We start from the raw sequence: 9,001 nt of genomic DNA, 5'->3' as shown, positions 1-9,001 counted from the left end.
CAGTGTCTAAAATGTCGTGGGGGTATGAGAACTCAAATATTTTTTGTTGACTATGGCAATGAACTTCATGAAGGAATGCTCCAGGCCCAAAAGGAGGAAGTAAGATGACCACTGAAAAAACTTCTACATACAATCAGAACCTATGTGTTAAAGGTCCGCACTAGACAGTGCGACCTTTCCACCATCACTTTCCGAAACATGCAGCAAGTTCAGTTACTCCTGAGCAGTGGGCATCATTTGGGGAAAAGAGGAAACTGGCTCCTACTCCCAGTATCCCCTGCCCCAACACTGCTATCCACACTAGCCTGGTTTTAACATACCTTGAGGGTTTTTAAAAAATGTCTGCGTAAGCATGGTAATGGGTTTATGGCGGGCCCTTCCCTGTGGGCCTCTCAGGGAAGCCCATGCCAGAGTAAACTGCAGCCTCCAACCATTGCCCAGACTCCTTATCTGCGGGCTGTGAGCACTGAAGGCAGTTGTACAGTGTGGGGGAAAAGACGGGAAAACATGTCTTTATTTTCTCATATATTTGTCTTATACTCATCCCCTCTTTATTCCAAACAGCAGTCAGACAACCAGTGCCGTGGAGGTCCAGGTCCTCACTTATTAGGAAAATAAAATACAAAATGAATAGCCAAGAGCGTTAGCATGAAAACAGTCCGAGCCAGATTGGGTCCGCACCTGCTCAGAGCCACCAAGGCATTTCCACGCAAATGAAATTGACACCACGATCCCAGGATTTCTAGTTTATGTTGGACTGAAGTCAGAAACCTGAGGTCTGGGGAAAACAGAGAATCTGTAAATATGTAAGTAATTCTAGACACTAAAAAAAGAGAGGAAGTGAGATAAAGACAGACTGCACAATGCCACCTAGCTTCTAAAATAGTTCCTTCTCCAAAGTTTTAACTGGGTATCAGCTAATTCGAAACAAAGGTCTCTAACCACATATGAAGTGTTATAGTCATACAATTTGATTTTCTAGTTTGGTAGCTTTTTCAGTGGTGTGATTGTTTTCAGAAGAGAGAGTAACAAGAGACCCTGGATGTTTTCCTTGCATTGAGAGAAATGTCCACTTCTGCTGCCAACTAACCCCCGACCTCCGACCTCCGACCCCCGACCCCTGACCCCCGGGCTCGTTCACTGAACACTGATTGTGTGCCAGGCACAGTGCTGGGCCCTGGGGGATGGAGGGAGCAGAAACTGGAGGGCCCAACTTCTCAGAGTTGCCAGTCAAGTGTAAACACGTACCCAGCTTGTCATCATAAAGACGTCTGTCTTGCTATTCAGATACACACACTGTGCCACTCTGTGTCTCACAAAGTCCTTTCACACACGTCACTTCGTGTCATCTTCCCAACAACCCTGTAGGGACAGCATGAATATGAAGAGTTTCTCTTTTTCTAACATAAATGAAATGAGGCTCACAGCCCCAAAGAACTGGCCAAGAGTTACGTATGTTATGTTCTTTTCACTACTCCAACAGGAACAAAACACAGCAAATGTTTAAAATGCACTTATAAAGGCTAATCATTTACATACATTACGATAGTTAATTATTGCAACAGACCTATGATTCCTATTTTAACAATGGTATAATTGAGGCTCAGAGTTTGAGTAACTTATTGCAAGTTAGTCATTCAGGAAAAAAAAAGAAATAGAGACTTGAACCTATTTGACTCTGTAATTGGCATTCAACTGCTGTCAATACAGTATAAGCTGGTTATATCCCTTATTTAATCAGATGAGAGCTATCATTACGACCAATTTGAAAACAGAGAAACTGAGGTCCATAGAAGTGCAAAGCCACATTCAAGGTCATACAGTCCAGAGTGTTGAAGTTAAAATACCCAAGATGTGAAATACAACCCACTTTGCACTTGTCCCACAGTTCTCAATTAGGCACAACACAGAGAAAAAGATATGTAGAAAGATCCTCTGCTCTAAATTGTGGTTTCAAGGTGAAGTGGAAGGTACTCTCCTAATGGACCTTGACTCGGTCAATGTATTTGGGTGTAATCGAAGAGCTGAAAGTAGGACATTTATAGAGTAAGATGGCCCCACGCCTTTCAGCACCTCGTCAGTGCCAGAGCCCCTGCTGTAAATGAAATTTGATTCTTGCTGACGTGTCAATGTTAGCCTATTTAAAGAGACTGACATCTCCCTTTCTTCCAAAGAAAGATGTTAGGAGAACCACTCTCTTTAATAGGAGTGTAAGATAATAGGAGGCACATTTGAGTAGAATACAGGGTTCATGCAAGAGAGAATATGGAGATAAGCTGGAGAAGAAGATAAAGTTCCTATCATTCATCCACAGAAAAATCATTTAGTACTCTCTATATGCCTAGCACTGTGTGTAGATCTAGGGGACAAAGATGAAAGTGACAGATGCAGTCCCTGACCCCACAGACCACATAGCCCAGTAGACCTTGATCGGCAGACTCAGAGTTCGTATGACTTCAGGTGCTGGACAGTTACTGAGGGTTTTCAGGAAGGGAATTATTTGCCCATAGCTGTTCCTCCCACAGATCAGGGACTCAGAGGTTATAAGTCCCTCCCCACTGACCTCTATAGCTGCACTTGGTGATGAGGTAGCCCCTAGCCACGTGTGGCTATCAAGCACTTGAGACACAGCTAGTCCCAAGTGAAGTGTGCTGTAAGTGTAGAAATCACATTAGATTTTAACGGCTTTGTGTGACCAAAAACAACAGCAAAGTCAAATCTCATCAAAACATTTTGCCAATTAACAGTACAAATAATAATGATAAAGATAATATTTTGTATTTACTATTGGATTAAATGTTACTAAAATTAAGTTCACCTGTTTCTTTTTACTATTTTAATGTGGCCACTAGAAAATTTACATTTACATATGTGGCTTGCATTATACTTCTTTGGGCGTTGATATTCCAGAGACTTCCTGGTAAATGTTCACTCAGTCTTTTCTTGAGAACCTCTGCCGACTGCACATTCATTGCCTCCTGAGAGACTCCATTCTGTTGCTTAATGGCTCTGGCTACTAGGAAGTGGTTCTTTTGAATAAACCGCAGTCTGTCTTTCTGAAGATTTTATCCACTGGCAACCATGATGCTCCGGGGGTGTCCCACCTGTGGTCTACAGGCAGCATGCGGCTCAGGATGGCCATGAGTGTGGCCCAACACCAAATCATAAATTTACTTAAAACTTTTTTTGCTCATCAGTTTTTATTAGTGTTTGTGTATTTAATGTGTGGCCCAAGACAACTCATCTTCCAGTGTGACCCAGAGATGCCAAAAGGCTGGACACCCCTGCCAGGGTGTCCTCCCAATAGTGACCTTCAGCCATCTTTTCCCACTTGCCTGCCCTAGATGTTCCAGTCTTCTCTTATTTCCAGTAAACACCTCTAGCTGGTTTTATTATTTCTTGCACTGTATGTTTTCCAGGTCTCTGATGGTCTTGCTACTCTTCTCTGAAACGTTGTAAATTATCAGTCCTCCTTCGGAAAGAAAGACAGAAAAGAGCGCTGGCTGCTGGCTGGAGGCGAGTGTGTATGATGGTTTAAAAACCCTTCCACTTGGAACCGGAGACAAGGGCACTGCCCTTCTCTCCTGCGGTGTGCAACCTGGCAGAAGCCACTTCACCTCATGTATAAGAACATACCAAAGACCACGGGAAAGTGAAAGCAAAACACAATGTCTCACGACACGATCTCCACAGCCAATGTTTGTTTTTAACTGCCCAGCATTCATGTCTCCTTCCATTAAAACCCTTCTCCCATTTCAAATTGTGTAATTTTTCCAGTGTTTGGAGGGAAGAAGGGCAAGCTTGCCCTACACTTCCAGCTTCAGGGAAGCCTGAGCCCAGGCTGGGAGGGGCAAAGTCCCAGGTCGGGTCAGCGCCAGGCACAGGACTCAGCCAAGGCAAGTGCTCCATGTGCAGAGCGTCTGCTTGAGAACACAGCCAGCAGAGGGAGCCAACCTAGATATAGGGGCGGGGATAAGACTTGGTAACAGAATTCGTGTCATTGGACTCTCTGTTTCTACGTGTGCTTCAAGTAATACACTCCACGGCTTTTTTTAAACTGAAATAATACATTTATTTGTTCCCAAATCCAGTATGAGCTTACAACCAACACAGCCTAATGCATTGTTGTTGGTCACTAAAAGACTTCCAGGGCTTCTGCCTCATTTCGAGCCCTTCTGATCTGTCACACGGGAACCCAGCCTCACCAACGAGCAGCGATGCTTTGTCAATAAACAGGGAGAACCTGCATGTTAAGATGGCAGAGGGGAGGGATGGGAGAGCCCGGATTCTGAGTCTCTGTCCTTTCTTCTTAAGAAGTATATTCATCAATCTCCCCCCATGTCATGGAAAAACTACATGGTCAACCTTTCACTTATTCAAGTTGTCATTTTGTATTAAAATGATACTTATTATCTCCTCTGAGGTATGCAACAAATAATTAAATAACATTGCAGCATCCCTCACGGGTGGGCAAAAGCAGGTTTACAGTTGTTCATATGGGAAAGAATACAATCATTAATAAATCATATTTTGAGAATATACTCTTGTGTTTTGCTTACTCACAACTGTAAACCTACAATGGCCCACCCCTTATAAAATCCCTGCGTGTGCCAAAACAAATTGACTTCCACTAGAATTCATAGCACACTTTATCTGCACTTCTGATTGGTTCTTGGCAGGCAGCACCTTCTAACACTTCAACCTTCTGGGTCTCCCCCCGCCAACATCCTAACAAACAGGTTGTATCACAGCGCCCTAGAACTGGAAAGAGCTTTCAGGAATGGCTGCTGCTCTACACCCTTGGCATATTGACAAAGAGCCCAGGGAGTGAGCACTGACTTTCTCAACACCCAGCACAGCCAGAGACGGAACCCGGGCAAGAGTTCAATGCTCCTGAAATACCTCTTGGCTTTTGTGTGGTGAGTGGAGCTCCTCCTTGAAAGGTCTCCTTCCGTTATGCAAATCATCTCCAAATTTCTTTCTTTCACAAGATCAGATGACTCTATCCTAGTGTTTATAAAGTGGGCTTCCTTGGTTGGGGTACTTAGTTATTGATAACATGAATAACTGCTACTATTTATGGGCCAGGCACCTGCTGCTTGTTTATGGCCGCTATCTGGCACAGTCTTCATAAAAACCTCTTCGGGGTTTGTACTTTTAGAATTCCCTTTGTACAGAGAAATGAGCTGTGGTTTAGAGAGGCTATGCACTTGGCCCAAATCAGACATTTGATAAATGGTTAAGTAAATGGGGTTGAATTTAATTTCCAGCCCTGACTCCAGACCCTGAGTTTTTATTCTATATTCTATATCCTCAGGGAGATTCAGCAAACTGTTTCATTAGAACATGTCTGAAAACAGACAAAGCTTTAGAATTAGAGGTGCTGCTTCCTGGGTCCTCACTGACCTGTAACATATTTTCAATATATTAGCAGATATGCTCAGAAACATCCCTGTCCAAGTCCTCTGAGCTAACTATTTAAATGCATAGTGACAGAGAACTCAGGAGTTGGAAAGTTTTAGTTTGAGATGATAGTTAATAAGCCTAGGAGTTAAGGCCTGTCAAAAGCTATTATCTCAGGAGCTGCAGGTATACCCCTCCCCTAGTCCAGGGGACCACAAGTGATAGACCTTTGTGCTCCAGATGAGACCACAAGCAGTCAGGTGGGATGCGAGCCACTGTGTCCCAGGGAGAGACAGTCCGTCACACAGGACACAGGACACAGATAAAGAAAATGACCAGTCAGTGGGTGAAAAGATGTTAGGGAAATTGCTAGACTGCAGCCTTTATCTGATTAACCTCTTTCTTGAATTCCAAATCCTTTACCTACATTTTTGCCCCCTTATAAAAAGGCTGGCTTGAAAGGGAACATAAAACAGTCTGTTAGGGTACATACCCATCATCTTCTCAGATTGCCAGCCATCTGAATAAAGCACCTAGAAAGATTCAAGTCCTCCTGGTGTGGATCAATGGATTGAGTGTCAGCCTGTGAACCAAAGGGTCACCAGTTCGATCCCCAGTCAGGACACATGCCTGGGTTGCAGGCCAGGTCCCCAGCAGGGGGCGTGTGAGAGGCAACCACACATTGCTGTTTTTCTTCCTCTCTTTCTCCTTCCCTCCCCCTTTTTCTAAAAATAAATAAATAAAATATTTAAAAAATAGACTACAGTTTAAAAAAAAAGATTCAATCCCCATCTCTGCTTATTGGGTCTGGTAGGTGACAGGCAGCATGAACACGGGCTTTTCTGGTTTCAATAGTAAACACATGTCCATAGTGTGGGTACACTAAGCTGCATGCTCACTATTTACCCTGTTCACTATTCATTTTTTATATAAATTTCAAAAAGAGACAGAAATGCAGAACAAGACACAGAAAAGCAAGAGTCATCTCTTATTCCCACTATGGCTCTGCCCTCACATCTTGCAGATCACATTTATTTGCTTATTTATGCAGGTGTCTCATTTTCAAAACCAAACAGGATTACACCTGCACAGCCCTGCATCTGATATGACAGTCCTCTACTGCTGTGTCACAGGTTCCCCAAACTAGTGGCTTAAAACAATGCACATAGTTTTTTTGGTTTGTTTTTGAAGAAACTGACAAACTTATCATAAAACTCCTATGAAAATTCAAGGGACACAGACAGCCAAGACAATCTTGGCGAATGCACAACTCCCGATCTCAAAGCCACAGTAATGAAGTCAGTATGATACTGACATAACAAGAGACACAGAAATTAATGGAATATAACTGAGAGAACAGATATAAATCCCCAAATTCACAGTCCATTGATTTTTGACAAGATAATTCAATGAGAGAAAGAACAGTCTTTCCAATGAATTGGTCTAGGCCAACTGGAAAAGCAATGATGTCGAATCTCTAGTTCACACCATATACAAAATACAACAGAATGGATCAAAGACCTAAATGTAAAAGCTACAACTATAAAACTCTCAAAAGAAAACATAGGTATAAATCTTCATGGCCTTGGATTAGAAAGTGGTTAATTAGGTGACCCCAAAAGCAATGAAATAAGAAACAGATAAAACTCACGTCACCAAAATTAAAAACTTGTGCTTTAAAGGGCACCATGAAACAAGTGAAAAAAGATAATCCACTGAATGGGAGAAAACTTTTGCCAATCATGCATCAGATAAGGGACTTCTATTCAGCATATATGGAGTTCTGTCCAGAAAAAATACAGCCATGATTAATATAATGAGAGCATTTTGTGCAACATCAATGTAACATGGCAGCTAAAGAGAGTGGGCTGGAACGCATGCATGAACAATGACAACTTCACTGTACTAGTCAGTGGGGGTGGTAGAGGCCACTGAGTGAGCATGTGTACTGTGTAGCTGTTGCATTCAAAATGCCTGAGTGAGTAGAGCAATGAATCTGTATAAAATTTCGCATTAAGCTTGAACATTCCTCTGTGGGACTATCTGGATGATTCAGAAGGCCACAGCTATGGGCAACTGGTGATTGGGCAGCTTCGCTACAACAATGCTCCCACTCATGCATCACATCTCGTGCAGAGTTTTTTGGTGAAACACCAAATTGCCCAGCTGACTCAGCCCCCTTGCAGCCCAGATTTGGTGCCCTTTAGACTTCTGCCTTCTCCCCCAAACCAATATCACCTTTGAAAGGGAAGAGATTTCAGACCATTAAAGAGATTCAGGAAAATACAACAGGGCGGCTGATGGTGATTGGGAGAACTGTGTGAGGTCCCAAGGAGCTTACTTGGAAGGGGACTGAGGCGTCGTTGCCCTATGCACAACATCTCGTATCTTCTTCAATAAATGTCTCTAGTTTTCCTATACATGGCTGGATACCTTCTGGACAGACCTCATATAAAGAACTGTTATAACTCAAAAATAAAAAGACAAATAATACAATTTAAAATGACAAAAAATGTGGATGTACAGTTCTGCAAAGGAGATACACAAATAGCCAATAAGCACACAAAAAAATGCTTAACATAATTATCCACCATAAAAATGAAAATCAAAACCACCCTGAGATGCAACTTCATACCCACTAGAATGGCTATAATCAACAAGACATTGTTGGTGAGGATGTGGAAATGTAAATGGTACAGCCAGTTTGGAAAAATAGGTAGACAGTATCTGAAAAAGTGAAACGTAGAGACCCAGCCATTTTGATTTACATATGTGTGTACGTGCCTCTGTGTGTGCACGCATGCACTCTAGAGAAATGGAAATCATTGTGGAACAACATGCCCTGGCCCAAAAGTCAAAGATGCTAAAAGACTACCCAGCAGTTTTAGTTGCTGCAGGCTCAGCTGCTGTTCCAGACCAGCCAGGCAAGCCAGCGGGACACCCTGCTGCTACTCGTGTGAGCTGTGCCTCATGTCCTGCTGCAGCTTTCTGAGCCTAAACAGGCTAAATGGTCACAGTTCCATTTCTGATCTCCAAATCTTAGGCAAAATGTCTCATGTGGTCTATGCTAGTCCACAACTGTGCAAGAAGGGAACTCTGGAAAGTATGGCTCCCATTCAGCTCAGGTCACACAAATGGGCCTCCGTTTCCATGAAAGCATTTGGGCAGTGACATTGGGAATGCTGGCAGCACAGAGACTGTGTATCACCCACAGCCAGAAATGCAAATGTATCACCCACAGCCAGAAATGCAATGTGTGTTAAATTCCCTGCTTTCAAGATCTCTTAAAATTAAGAAAGCTTCTGCAAGGGATATTTTTTATGATTTAAATTTAAGTTTTCAATTAAAGTTTACATTCAATATTATTTTGTATCAGTTTCAGGCTTATGGCACAGTGGTTAGAAAATTATATACTTTACAAAGTGTTCCTGCCGATATTTCCATTGCCCACCTGGCACTGGATGTAGTTATTACAATGTTATTGACTATTTTCCCTATGCTGCACTTTACAGCCTTGTGACTGTTTTGGAACTACCAATTTGTACTTCTTAATCTTTTCGTCTGTTTCATCCAGTCCCCAAACCCCTCCCCTCTGGCA

General features: G+C 42.7%; 1 non-coding gene across 1 annotated transcript; it reads left to right on the top strand.

Annotated features, from left to right (window-relative positions):
- The first annotated feature begins 350 nt into the window (after positions 1-350).
- Positions 351-486, top strand: LOC119057976 (small nucleolar RNA SNORA42/SNORA80 family). The gene has a single exon (XR_005084172.2). It is a non-coding gene; the product is annotated as a small nucleolar RNA SNORA42/SNORA80 family (small nucleolar RNA).
- The last annotated feature ends 8,515 nt before the right edge of the window (positions 487-9,001 follow it).

Source organism: Artibeus jamaicensis, unplaced genomic scaffold, assembly GCF_021234435.1.
Source record: "Artibeus jamaicensis isolate MK-2021 breed Jamaican fruit bat unplaced genomic scaffold, CSHL_Jam_final contig_432, whole genome shotgun sequence".
NCBI classification, from domain to species: Eukaryota; Metazoa; Chordata; class Mammalia; order Chiroptera; family Phyllostomidae; genus Artibeus; species Artibeus jamaicensis.
This window is presented reverse-complemented; position numbering and strand designations above follow the sequence as displayed.